The sequence below is a fragment of the Sturnira hondurensis genome, unplaced genomic scaffold (genome assembly GCF_014824575.4).
Source record: "Sturnira hondurensis isolate 20B ecotype Veracruz unplaced genomic scaffold, ASM1482457v3 Scaffold0020903, whole genome shotgun sequence".
NCBI lineage: Eukaryota > Metazoa > Chordata > Mammalia > Chiroptera > Phyllostomidae > Sturnira > Sturnira hondurensis.
This window is the reverse complement of record NW_028093534.1, coordinates 906,394-920,070: the sequence shown is the minus strand read 5'-3', so window position 1 is coordinate 920,070 and position 13,677 is coordinate 906,394. Positions and strand designations below refer to the sequence as shown.

At 50.0% G+C, this 13,677-nt stretch overlaps 1 protein-coding gene across 3 annotated transcripts in view; it reads right to left on the bottom strand.

The window, feature by feature from the left end:
* The window catches only part of GALNT6 (polypeptide N-acetylgalactosaminyltransferase 6), a 30,416-nt gene extending 22,467 nt beyond the window's left edge, over nt 1-7,949 (bottom strand). The window contains exons 1-4 of one of the 3 annotated variants that reach the window (XM_037030898.1): nt 7,862-7,949; nt 5,852-5,949; nt 3,613-3,750; nt 1,203-1,324 (exon numbers count right to left, since the gene is read on the bottom strand). The gene's annotated coding sequence lies outside the window, so the exon portion shown is untranslated. Of the gene's footprint in view, nt 1-1,202; nt 1,325-3,612; nt 3,761-5,851; nt 5,950-7,861 lie in introns of those variants that run through there. The other 2 variants (XM_037030899.1, XM_037030900.1) reach the window with 2 other exon arrangements.
* Nucleotides 7,950-13,677: the final 5,728 nt, after the last annotated feature.

The following is a 13,677-nucleotide window of genomic DNA, read 5'->3' as shown; positions in this document are numbered from 1 at the left end:
TCCAGTCAACTGGGGGAGTCAGATTTTAAATACAGATCACTCAGTGAGACTTAAGAGAGGCACCCTTGGGTGCAGACAGAAGATACAAGAAACTCAGTGGGTGGGGGAGGGTGACATCTGAGAAGAGGTCCCGATGGGGAGGAGGCTGGGCTGAGCACTAACCCACAAGTAGGAGCTGGCCAGGTGAAGTGGGCACACACGGAGGCCTAGAGGCAGGAGACAGCATAGCCAATCAGAGAACAGCAGGCAGACTGGGGTTGTGGGAGAATGAAGTCTGATGGAAGAAGTAGAGGATGGGCCTGGGGAGGCAGCTGCCACCAAGTCATCATGCCAAGCAGTCTGCCACCAACCTGAAGTATGAGGAGCAATACAGGGTCAGAGGGAGCTTGGCACTGTGGGAAGGACCACATGATAGCTGGGGCCAGGCACCTGGGAGATGGACCTGATTGGCAGCTGGATGGCCACTTAAGAGGGGCTTGGGATGTGCCCCAAGATGGCAACAGTGCTGATGGTGAAGGGAGGCTGTGGAGCCAGAAAAAACCCCCTTGGGTGATGGGTGGGACAGTTCAGTCCGGCTGGGGCACGAGGTATGAAAGGATTGCTTTCCCCCCGGGATTTTAGGGTCTAGCTGGAGGACAAAAACTGGCACCACTGGGTCTAGGTAGCACCTGTCTGGGAGGAGGAGGAGCAGGGAAAACATCTTCACTGAACACCTGTTTGTACTTTGAACCCAACTGTATCGCCTATTTGGGAAGTAATAACATTAAAACACTAGCACAGACAGTGAGTGCCCAGGTGGAAAAGGCAGAGCTCCCTGTGGGCTTGAAGCAGGCTTTGAGGAGGAGATGGGGACTCAATGCAGAATGAGTTTCCTGCTCCAGGTGTCGAGCTGTGCTGGGCCAGCACAAGCAGTTCTGCTGGGGTTAGACACCTTGGAAACCCTGTAACTGCCCCAGCGAAGCACACACAGAACAGGATGGGAAGTGTCTGCCATGACAGTGTCAACCTGTCCTGCAGGCATGCTTCCCTGAAACAGAAACAGTCCCATAAAGAACAGGCTGACAGCTGGAGAGGGGGTGGGGAGAGGTGCCAGAGGGCTCTGTGGGTGAACAGATTGGAAAAAAAAAAGGAAAATAAAAGAATGTAACCTTCTCCCAAAGAAACAACAGTGTTAACAGCTTAGTCAAGTGCTTAAGACTCACCTCTTCCAGGAAGGCCTCCTTGACCAACTCACTCAGAATCACCCAGGTCACTTCAACCCCACTTCCTGATATTATGTCATGGTCCCTCGAAGTGTGGTTGGCCTTTATGCCTTTTATTTCCCCTGAAGAAAGAGACCCAGGGTTAAATTGAGCCCTTCCCTGGCATACATTCTCTCAATCCAACCTAGTGGTCAAGGCTTTCTCTCTAGAGTCTGCAATTCCTCAAGGTACTAACCACATCCTGAAATGAAAGGAGACACCTGTGATTAGCCTTGGCAGCAAGGCCCTTGTTCTCTAGTTTGTTTGCTCAGCATGTGGGTGATAGGAAAAGAGTCACTTAGAAGAGACACATAATCCCATGGCAGACAGAAGACGGGGATTAAGGATTCCCGCCCTCCCAGTAGATGATTCCCAGAAGTGTGGTTAGCAAGGTCGGGGAGGTTGCCCTTCCACCAGCCTCGGGGAGGCAATAGCCCCTCTTCTATGCACCAAGTGCAGGGCTTCATAGGCTCTTCCCCCGAGGGGTCCTGTGTAGTTCCCTCACCTTCGCGTTCCCACGGCGCGGCCACCAGGTGCACTGGCAAGTGCGCCCACAGCCCACACCACTCCCCGCCTGCTGCTGCTGAGTGTTCATGCCCAGTTCTTTTTCCTCCAGCTACTCTGGGGATTTCAACACCTCAGACCATCCTGCGTTTCAGTACTGAGATGATGCCAGGACACAAATTCACCTTCCGTCACTGGTCTAAGGGAACTGAGCCTTCCCGAAGCTCAGTGTCTATGAAACTGCTGACCACACCCCACTATGAGGTTGTGAAATACATTTAGACTGTTGCAAGTCAGTGTGAAAAAATTCTTTAAAATTAGAATGGAACAGAACAAAAAAATCAAAGTAGGTCACATGTAAAATAGACAATGTTTTGTTAAACATTTCCTTTCAGTTACTACACATATTATATAGTGCTCCAAAAGTCTTAAGGAGTCTTACACTGTAATAACTTCAGACATAGAAACACTACAGACTTCCAAAGAACATAATTTGAAAATTTATTTAAATTTCTCTTACCTGCCCTGGCTGGTGTGGCTCAGTGGATTGAGCACGGGCTGTGAAGCAAAGGGTCGCTAGTTCAATTCCCAGTCAGGGCACATGCCTGGGTTGCAGGCCAGGTCCCCAGTGGGGGACACATGAGAAGCAATCATACATTGATGTTTTTTCCCTCTCTTTTGCCCTCCCTTCCCCTCTCCCTAAAAATAAATAAAATCTTAAAAAAATAAGTAAATTTCTTTTCCCTTATTGAGTTTTATGAATTTGGAAAAATAAATTTTTATTTTAATGTTCGTCTCAATCCACTGATGATAAACATTTCCCGATACAAACTCAGATGGGAATTTTTTAATTCAAAAATTCATAAAGGTAAAAAATGTAAATTATTACATTTCAAATTGTGTTTTTTGTTCATTTGTAGAATTCATACCTCTGATGTGATAAAGGCGCAAAACTGCCCCAAGTCTTCTGGGGTACCCTGTCACACGTTAAGTGGGCATGAAATTTTGTGGCAAAATGTCTTTCTTACTGTGCTCCAGTCACAGAGATCTGAAAGCCAGTGACTGACACAGCCTGTCCCCCAGACGCCTTCTCAGACCTGTAGCAGAATCCCTCTCCCCACCCGCCGGCCCAACCCTTAGCGGCCTGTTTACACATCTCCTCGCTACCCCATCACAGCCTTCCCCGTGTGGGAGCAGTCTGTTCTCTCTCACACCTCTGTGACCTCCTGGGCCAGACAGGCCAGGTTGTGTTCGCCTCTTCATCACTTGCAAAGTCTAGCGCAAGTTCACTATATAGTAAGTAGTCCATGAACTCTTGTTAAAAGAGACGAGGGCAGCCTGGTGACGGCGGCAAGGGTGAGCACCCACTTCACCGGGTGATCTTTTGAGAGCACTCACTCCACCAAGCGCCGGGTCACATGATATTCTGGTGTTAGGCCTTAGCGCTGCTCTGACTCGGTCGGCCTGCCGGTCTGGCATCCTCAGATTGTACAGGTGAGGCCGGAGTGGTTGGGTGACTTCTACATTGCCCCGCAGCTCGTGGCTCCCAGAAGCAGACGGCCACTGCTCTGTTCCCACATCTCACCTACCCCTGGAGGTCCCCTGGGGGGGTTGGGGACTGGGTTTGGATCTCCTGAGCGTGGGCCAGGGCTGTTTTCCTGAGTGTCCCAACTTTACTCTCAGATCCCTAACCCCATCCCAAACCCCACTCCAGACAACAAATGCTTTAAAGACGCCCAAACTGGAAGTCCCAAACAAAGTTTCAGCTTTTATGAAAGCCAGGGTAAATCACACAAAACACACCCTTGCTGGCCAGGTGACCTCTTTGTAACAAGGTTTCTTTCTGTTTATCCACTGAGTGGCTCACCTCCGGAGACGTGGCAGCCAGGAAGTGAGGCACCGCCACAGGGATGTTTGTTCAGGTTGGTCACACTAAGGCTCCATCACAGGTTTCTTGAAAAGAGGTGACTGTCACCTCTCTCACCCAGGGTGCAGGTGCATGGAGCTGGACACCACCGACGGGGAGGGAACAAGTCAATTTCAACCTACTGGTGGGGGCAGGGGGGCCAAGAGGCAGCCTTGGCTGAACATCATCCCGTTCTTCCTTGCCTTCACACACACACATTTCGCTTCCTCTGCTGGCAGGCTGAGAACAAGGTAGCAAACCATCTCCTTCAAGCCTCTCCTCCCGGCTCCGACCCTTCTGCTTACAGAACGCTGCAAGGTTTTCACTTTCCCCCATAATTACACCTTTAAGACATTTCAGCTGCTTTGGCTTATTTGCCGAGAAAGACACAGTGTAGGTTATTTCTGTAGCTAGTCTGTTAAGTTCTTTCCCCAGCACATCCAGGTTCATTTTATGTTCGTATAACATTTTAAGCTGAAGTAAACCCAAACAACAGGTTTTCAGTTGAAAATAACCTACCCAACTCTGTGCACACTGTAAACCTAGAACAGTATAGACATATACTGGCACATACACTTGGCATGTATACAGTGGGCACTCAGTAAATATTTGTCACTTTATTACAATTTTGTGAAAGTCCCTGAAAAATCAAAATAATATGGGACCCAACCGGAAGTCCCAGAGCTAGATCACAGGTGTTCACCGGAGTCCCTTGCAGGCCCCGACAGGCCGGCAGGAATGTGCAACTGCACTCGAACCAAGAGGCTGCTGGCTCCTCGGGATCCGGGGATGGAGGAGGAAACTTCAGGTGGGCGCCAGGTGGCATTTCCCAAACCCTGCTGACAGGCCAGGTTTGATAGAAGGCAAAAAAAAAAAACCCTCCAAAAAACTAAACTAAAAAACTTGAATTGAGTCTTATCACCTGTTGGCTGGGGGGTGCGGAGGGAGGATAAAGGGGGATTAAAAGGAAAAGTATCCCTAAGGGCTTGGACTGCTCTCCGGACTGCGGTGGGGGTGGAACTGAGTGTTGCCTTCTCTCCTCCGCCCACCGTCCACGTAGGGCCACCAGAGACCCAACGTGCCGCACCCTGAAGTCAGGGTGTGTGTTCCGCCCGCTCCCCTAGCCGGCATTCCCAGTTTCCCCACTGCAGCCAGCAGCACCGAAATCCTAGAAACAACCACCTCTGCCCCACTCCCCCAGTGCAGAGTTTGGAATCCTTTCTCAGTATCAGGTTCGCCCCACCCGCTGCCGAATTCTGCTGATTCATTCCCTGCCTCCTGGATCCTCCTCTTCCTCCCCAAACCCTCATAAGAGAACTCGCCCTTATCACCCAACATCTGGAGGATAAGCACAAGTTGCCAGCCAGCGTCCTTTGCCTCAGGCCTCCCTCTCCCTTTCACAACCAGAACAGCCATATCCACGTCTCCCGCTCACTGGCTATCGTTCCTCTCCACCGCCTTTCCCTCATCTTCTTGCTAAGCAAGCCCTGTTTCTATTCTCTTTCACATTCGGATTCCAAACTCCCCTCCTCCAAGCAGCCTTCTTAGACTAAGGCGTATCTTCCTGCCCTCCGTATCAAGGTGCATTTGTTACCAAGTTTCACTACCCACATTTCCCCACGTGGGACTTCCCCACTAGATTTTAGGAGGGAGAGTAACAGGTCTAGACACTAAGCCACCCAGGTGCTGTTTGCTCGCTCTTTTCCCAGCCCTTAAATCCTGGCCCCCAGTTTCTGCCTCTAGAATGCAACCCACCTGGCCTTCCCACCCCTTCGGGATCCCTCTGCCCTGAGGGATTCAGTTGTACTGTTCCGCTGCTCTCATCTGTCCTTTGTTCTCTGTTATATGTCAGATGTAGAGCTGACAGGGAGGATTGGGTTTCTTCCTTCCTTCGAATCTCTGTGTAGGCTTCAGGACCAGGTTGCCCAGGGTACAGAAGAATAACCTGACCCACAGGGCTCTTAGGTGCCACAAAAGAGTCTTCTGAGAGTGCTTTTTCCCTCCAGACTGAACTCATCCTTGTTCACTGTGCAAGCCTTTTCAACAGCACAATTATAGCATTGAGCTCGACAGAGACAGTCACTGCCCTGCACTTGACCTCTCCCTTATTCAAACCCTCACTCCCATTCCCATCAAATGAAAACGGACATTTTGGGATTTCCCAGAGAGGAGCAGGGGCTGCAGGAAGAGCTGAGTTTACCCAAGTCTTTGGCACAGCGATTTGCTGGGGCCCCCGGCGCACAGGCACCTGCTCTGGTCCTCCGCTTCACTCCCAGGGCTGGGGACGCTGGAACGAGTCTGTGAGAGCCAGGGGAGTGTTAGGACAGTACCACCACTTTAAAAATTACTACTTACCACACCAAGTCAAGTAACAGTTATCTTCTCCATTTTACACAGGAAACTGAAGCACAGCGAGCTAAAGTAACTTGACCAAAGTCTCATAGCTAGGAAGTAGCAGAGGCAGGATTTGCACTCGGGCCCACGTCTCTCCAAAGCCCACCCATTGCCTTACCCATGACACATCCCTGCCTTGCATTTGGCTAGTGCTTAGAGCTTTGCCAAAGCTCTTTCATACACACCTTCTCATTTGCTCTCCACCCAGGGAGTGTTTATGTGATTTGGCTAAGGTTGGACAACTAAACTAGCGACAGGGCTGAGTCAGCCGCCTGCCTCCATCTTACCCACTGCCTTTGGGAACTGAGAGGCCCTCGGCGCTAGGGTTTACTGCCCCTCCTACTCCTGACTTCTGTTCTAGGCAATGGCTACAGGGACTAAGCCCATGGCCATAGCTCCTGTCCGGTTTTCTCCCACCTGAACTTGGGCTAAGATGTTTCCGATCTCAGAGGTCATCTGACACATATGAGGGCCTCCCTTTTCACACCTGAGCTCTTCTCTGCTGCTGTGGGGGGGAGTCAGCCGTCCTGCTAACTGTGGGCAGTCATTACCAAGGATGAGACCATGGCGGTGAATCCAGAATCCCTCGTGGTCGTGCCAGCTTCAGACTACCTCTTCCCTTTGACAGTTCTGTTCTTTTTTTCTGCCCTGGTGTCCCTAAAGTGTTACCTCTGGATGCCTAAAATGAATGGGATTCTTGAGGAACAGGAGCGAGGGAAGTCCCTGCAATCACACGGACTTTTGCTGGATAATTTGAAGCAAAGTATGTAGCATATACCATCCATCCTGTGAATTTGCCGGCCTCATCCTTTTTACCTTTCCTGTGATGGGTAGGGACACAGCTGATCTGTCCACAAGAACAGGGCCTGGGTGGGAGACACCCACCTCTAGTAAAATGACCACAAGCCCCAGGTTCTTTGGCATCTCCAGAGTAGCTAACCTCCGTGGGCCTGGGGGCATGCTGAGAGCACAGTATCCAAACGCTCCCTGGGATGTTGCAATAGGTTGTTGGCTAATAGAGGGGGTCTGTTCTAAGTGTTGGTGGCAAAGTGACCCCCCCCCACACACACACACATCCACACACACAGGAGAGCTCTGTCCTACTACCCTCTGCCGAGATCAGGGTCTTGGGGCAAGTGACAGTTTCTCCTTTTGGTTAGCTAGGGCTTGGAACAAATGACGGGGAAATGGGGAAGTTGGCGACAGCCACAATCATGAAGATACATCAGACTCCCTCCCCACAATGTCACAGCGCTCCCACTTGCAAAAGGCCCAAGGCCCCAGAGGGGAGACTTCTGAGACCCCCAGGAGGCTTCTCCTGCCTTGCCCCGTCTGCACAGGGAGGTCACCTGGCAGGAGGTCACCTCTGTGAAAGAGTTCCTGTAGCAGGGCACAGAGGGTGGCCCACCCAGGGGAGGCTGGGCGCGCAAGATGTACTCAGAAGCCTGGGTGAGTGAAGGGAAGAGGTGGAGAGCCCTGGAGGGAGGGCGAGGGCTTGTCCCTCTCCTGCCCCACCCCTACAAGCCAGAGTCCTGGGCTTTTCTTGCACTCATCCTTTAAGGGGCAAAGGAGGAGGGGATCCTACCACAGGAGGAGCTAGAAGCCACCACGACTGATTAGGACCAGTCTGGCCCACCCTCTCCATTTTATTGTGGGGTGTGGTGAGGAGGAGGAGGTGGGAGAAAGCAAGGACGTGGCAGAAGCGAGAGACTGGAGGTCTCAAGAAGGGGGACAGCTCAGGGTTTCAAGTCAGGGGGAGGGTCGCAAGGGCCTGTGAGGGTCGCAGGAGGCCCTGGGAGCAGCTTCCGAGACTTACCTGTTGCGCCGAGGCCGAGCCGCCGCCGCGCGGCCGAGCAGCTCGTGGGTTTTCTGACGGGACGTCCTGGAGGGCGGGGCCGGGGCAGGATCTGCGAGGCCACTGGAGCGCGTCCTGCCCGCCCCTCCCAGGCTGGGTGCAGGCGGCGGCCCGCCGCGCCCCGGAGCGCCGCGGCGGGCCGCGCCTCGTCCCCCGGCTCCCAGGGCCCCCCCGGAGGCTGGGAGCACAACTGTCAGGTGGCGGCCCCGGGTTCCATAAATTCTCCCCTCCGCCTCCTGGCCGCTGCCAGGAGCCCAGCTTTTCCAGATCTCAGCTCCCTCCAAGGTGCGGCCTCCGCCGGAAAAGATTGGAGGACTCCCACCCACCCCAAAGTAGGAGGGCATCAGCGGTCCTGCGGGCGGCGCGGATCCGCGCGCGCAGGGAACCGCATCCTCGGCGGCCGCGCGGCGGGAACGCTCGGAGCCCGAGGCAGCGGCGCCGGAGGGTTAAGCCCGGGGCAGGTGGTGAGGAGCCCGGGGCTCCGTCTCGTGTTTGCTGCTCATTGGCGGGGTAGTCCCGGGCAAAGGACTCCTCCCCTGCACACAGCAGCAGGAGCGAGTGCCTACCATTACCGTCCAGAATGCGCACGGGGGGCGGCTGATCGCCCAGCTACACGGATGCTCGCAGGGGGCTCCCGGACCAGCAGCATCAGTAGCATCGGATGATTAGTTAGGAAGGTGGATTCTTGGGTCCCCACCCAGACCTGAATAATGCCAGTCTCTGGGGATGGGGCCCAGAGATTTGCGTTTTTCAAAGCCCTCCAAGCGGTTCTGGTGCACACTCAACCTTGAGGACCATGGCGCCTGGGGTGGCAGGGCTGGGATCGGGATCCAGGTCAGCCCACCCGCCGCAGGGCCACCCGGAACCTCCCCTTCAGGCTGCTCGCTGTCCTGTCCGCCTCCCAGGGTCTTTATCTCCGTAATAGGGCAGTAGCACAGTGGACTGCAAATAGCCCTGATAATGTGAAAGTTTTCTGTGATACAATCTGAAACCACTAATTGTGTTTTTCTTTTGTTTTGATACTCACACAAGTTTGTTTGAATTTTTCTTAAGTTTACAAGACCTGGGAGCGGAGGTGTGAGTGAGGAGGTCCAAGCAAGAAGACAGTCAGACCTGAACCAGGACAGGCAGGGGAACGGTTGGATGAAGAAGCAATCTTATTTTCTAATCTGGGACCCCACGGTAGAACTGAGCTGTGCGGGAGGCCAGAGGCTTTCCAGGGATCGAGTCTGGAGAGACAGGCCGGAGGACGGTGGAGGAGACCTTGCCCAGGCCCACGGGATCAGGGGAACGCTGAAAGACGGGCGTTCCCAGAGGAGCGGAAGAACTAGAACTAGGGTTCTGGTTCTTCTAGAACTAGAACCTGTCCACTCCTTCGGCGCAGCCCCTACCTCTTCCTTCTCCAGGTCTCTGAGTAATCCAACCTCCCCCCTCCCCCCCCCCGCCCCCAACTCCCTTTCTTTCACACTCGAGACTTTCTGGGGTTTAAATTCCCCAAGAAAGACTTTCCACAGTGGTTGCCTGACGGTGCATTTTAGCCCCGCGACAGCCCCCCAGGGCTCCAGTGGCCTCCATTCTCGGTACTTGTCTTACCTGACGGCCATCTTTCTCGGAATAAGGGACATTCTCTATCGAAGACCGCGGGGTGACGCCCCTCGTTTCTCTTGCTCTCTGAGCGCTGGGCTCTCCCTTCCAGGTCTGGCCCTACTTTTTTCGCTCCACCCTTCCTCTAACTCTGCTCTGTGACTCCCAGGGGTCATGTGCTTCTCACCCAGCCCTGGAGCCTCAGTCTGGACCCAGCCTGACCTGAGGGTGACAGGCTAGGCTGGATTCACACTCTTCCCCTGGAGGGTCATGACCACGGACTCCATGTCAGTGTCCCAAGGAAGCAGCATTGGTCTGTATTCTGTGCACCACTTTCCGGAAGCAAATTACTCATCCGGTTTTATTTCAGCTGACTCTGATTTTAAACGTGACTTTGAGTCCTCAGAATCATTAGCTGCCTGATTTGGAGGCACACGTCTACAGGATGTGGGACCCACCCCTCATGTGTCACACAGCGAGCTGCTCCGCCGCCCTGCCCTCAGGTTCAGGACGGTCTGCAGGCGAGCCACTCACTGCACAACAGCGACTGTGACTTCAGCCTGCCATTGGTGGCTGGCCACTTTTAAAAAGATTGCTTTAATTGAAAAAGTTATATAGGCATATGGTTTAAAAGATCAAGCATTAAAAAGATGTACAATGGAAGATACGTTTCCTTCCTCCCTGCTTTCAGTTCTGTCCAGAAATCATCTTGTGTATTTCTGCCCGAAACTCGCCATCATGACGCTTTTCTGCAAAACATGCCTGCATTCTCTGAATTTCGTTTTTTTCTCACAATCTTATTTTTATTTCTGGGCCATTTTAGATTTTGTGTTGGGGTGTTGGATTTTGCTTTTCACATCCGTGTGCTTCAGGGGCTCCCCCACCCCACAGCAGGAAATGCTGTGGGGAGCAGGTCAGTGGAAGCTGGTGAGACAAGAGCTGCTCCCTGAAGCTGTGATGTCGGCTTTGGTCCTCATCAAGCCTCTTCCTTCTACACGTGGCCTTCTACACGTGGCGCCTGGTAAGGGGACACCCACCTCTGGGTGGGGCAGGATGAGGGAGATTTGCTCTTTGCTCAAGTGGAGGAGGTGCTGGCTCCACTTTGCAGACAAAGTTTGCAGAGGAAGCCACCCTGAGCTTGCTAGGGAGGTTGGAAGAGAGGGCAGGTGGCCTGCTGACAACATGTCCGCCCTACCTGTGACTTTTGTCCTCCACCCGGGAGGGTAGCTAACCCCAGAAGGAACCAAATAAGTCCCTGTAACTTTCTTTTTTTAAAAATTTAATTTATTTATCTTTAGAGGGGAAGGGAAGGAGAGAGGGAGAGAAATATCAGTGTATGGTTGCCTCTGTTGGGGACACACAATGTATCGAGTGCCCCCTGCCAGGAATTGGCCTGCAACCCAGGCATGTGCCCTGACTGGGAATCGAACTGCGATCCTCTGGTTTGCAGGCCCGCGCTCAATCCACTGAGCTACACCAGCCAGGGCCACTGTAACTTTCTTACATCTCAGTTTGTTAACTGTAAAGTGGGGTTAATGATGCTTGGGGTTGTGAGGCTCAAGCAAATAAATAGCTGAGATGAACGTGTGACAATTTAGTTCCACCATGTCTGCTTCTTCATCTGTTTTCTCCCTGTGTGCCCCTTTCTGCCGCCTCATCTCATTCCCACGCCCAGAAGAGAAGCGGTCGAAGCAAGAAACCTGATCAGAGCTGCTCCAAGTTCTGCCATAACCACTCATTCATTATGATTCCCTCACCTCTGTGTGCCTCAATTTCCTCATCTGTAAAGTGGGCATATTATTTTTATTATTGAGTTGTTAGATTAAAATGAATAAAATGTTTATTTAACCCACTGCCTGGTATACAATAAGCACTAAGTAAATATTAGAATGTTAGTTATTATCATTAGCTGTTTTCCTTCTTCCTTTCCTACCTTCTACAAAACAATGTTGAAGCCCATGCTTGGTAGCTTCTATGCTGGCTATTGCGTAGGACACAGACACAAAGATAAATAAGCCACATTTTTCTCCCCAGGACACCCATAGTCTAGGAAAGGAAGTAGATAAATGTAAAAAGGATTATGACTGGGGCAGAGACAGGACTAGGGTAAGGTGAGTGAGGTTCTTGCTTTGGATGCAAAGTTAAAAGGGGGCACCACAAAATTCAGTAATACAAATAATTCAATATTTAATAATATTTAATATAATATTTTTAAAAATCAAAATTAATTAAAAATCAACATCAAAACATCAACATCCACAAAACATCAACAATTTAAAATAAGAACAGTGATTCTACTGACCTAGCTATATTGGAGCTTGAGGCAAAAGAAAAACTGTGTATACCATATTTGTGTTTCTCTGTGTGTGTTTTTTTAAAGATTTTAACCTACTTTTAGAGAGAGGGGAAGGGAGGGAGAAAGAGAAAGAAAGAAACAGCAATGTGTGAGAGACACAATGATCAGCTGCCTTCTGCATGCACACCACCAACTGGGGACCTGGCCTCCAACCCAGGCATGTGCTGTGACTGGGAACTGAACCGGCGACCTTTCGGTTCACAGCCTGGTGCTCAGTTCAGCGAGCCACACCAGCCAGAGCTTTATCTGTAATTTTTTAAATGCTTATTTTTTTCTAGTTCGTTAAATTAGTTGAAATATTGAAAATTAGGTATATTAACCCCCGACAGGGGGCCTCGGAAGGACCTGCAAATGACAAAAAAAATAGGTATATTAAAACCCACAACATTAATTTAAATTAAATATTTTATTTATACACAAACAGAATTTACTACGACTTTACTTCAGCTTAATTAAAATTTATTTAAGATCATCACTTGGTCCAGAGAAATTTTTCAAACATACAGTTTCTTAGCTGAAAATAAAATAAACAAGGAATTAGATTTTGAAAGTATCATTATGAGTTTGCTTGTATTAAAGCAAATTTTCTTTTTTCTCAGGCTTCATCGTGGCACTGGATTGGGGTCTGGACAAAGAACCTAAAGAGAATGGAGGGGAGTGCGAGAAAGGGAGAAGGGTTAGAAGGGCTGGGGGGCGAGTAATATCATATTTATTGTTTTTATTAATTACCCAAATATCATATGTTTAGAAAGCACAGAAAAACAAAGAAGAAAATACACTACCCATAATTAAGGTACCTAGAGACAACCACTGTTACTATTTTGGTATAATACATTCTATTTTTGTCTACGCATGTATAATTCACAGGCACATGTATTTCACCAATTCTAAGATGCATATTTTTTTTCACTTTTTAACATTTCTGAAATCAGGGTGTATCTTTTTTTTAAATATTTTATTTATCTTTAGAGGGGAAGGGAAGGAGAGAAGGAGAGAAACACCAATGCATGGTTGCTTCCCGTGAGTCCCCTGCTGGGAACGGGCCCGCAACCCAGGCATGTGCCCCGACCGGGAATCGAACCGCGATCGTGTGGTTCGCAGGCCCGCACTCAATCCACTGAGCTACACCAGCCAGGGCAGGGTGTATCTTAAAATTGTTAGTATCATAGTTTAATTAGCAGTGTTTTTCCTGTACTGGTATATAAAATAATGATTTATCTTATAATTTATGTTAAATGACTATATATAATCATGAAGTTATATGCATACATATATATGAAATTCCTTCACTCTCTTCCTCCCTTCCCCATATGTTTGTAATTACTATATCTATGTGACAAAAGTGGACTCATATTGAATATACTGTTTTATGACCCAATTTTGTGTTTTGCTTACTATATTATATATTTTTCAGGATGATGAAATAATCTCACATAAGGTCATGAATCACTGCATAGTGGTTTGTTATGTAGATGAACTATATATATATATATATATATATATATATGTATAATCAACTACTCTTCATAGGACATTTAGGTTGTTTGCCTATTCTGTTGTTCTGTGTAGCTTGGCTGTGCCACTAGAGGTTAAGTCCACGTACAGTTTTTCTTTCCCCCTCGGTCCCACCTCAAGTGAGAGATGAGAAAGTCACTTTGATTGGCATTTGTAAGATAAATCATCTTGAGTTCTTGAAGTAACCACACCCCCCCACCCCAAGAAGTAGGGTGTGTGTGTGTGTGTGTGTGTGTGTTAATTACTCTGGGAAGCACTGAGGGGACCACTGGTGGTCGTCAAACAGTCTACAGGAAAGTGAGGTATGTATCAGTCTTTCTGT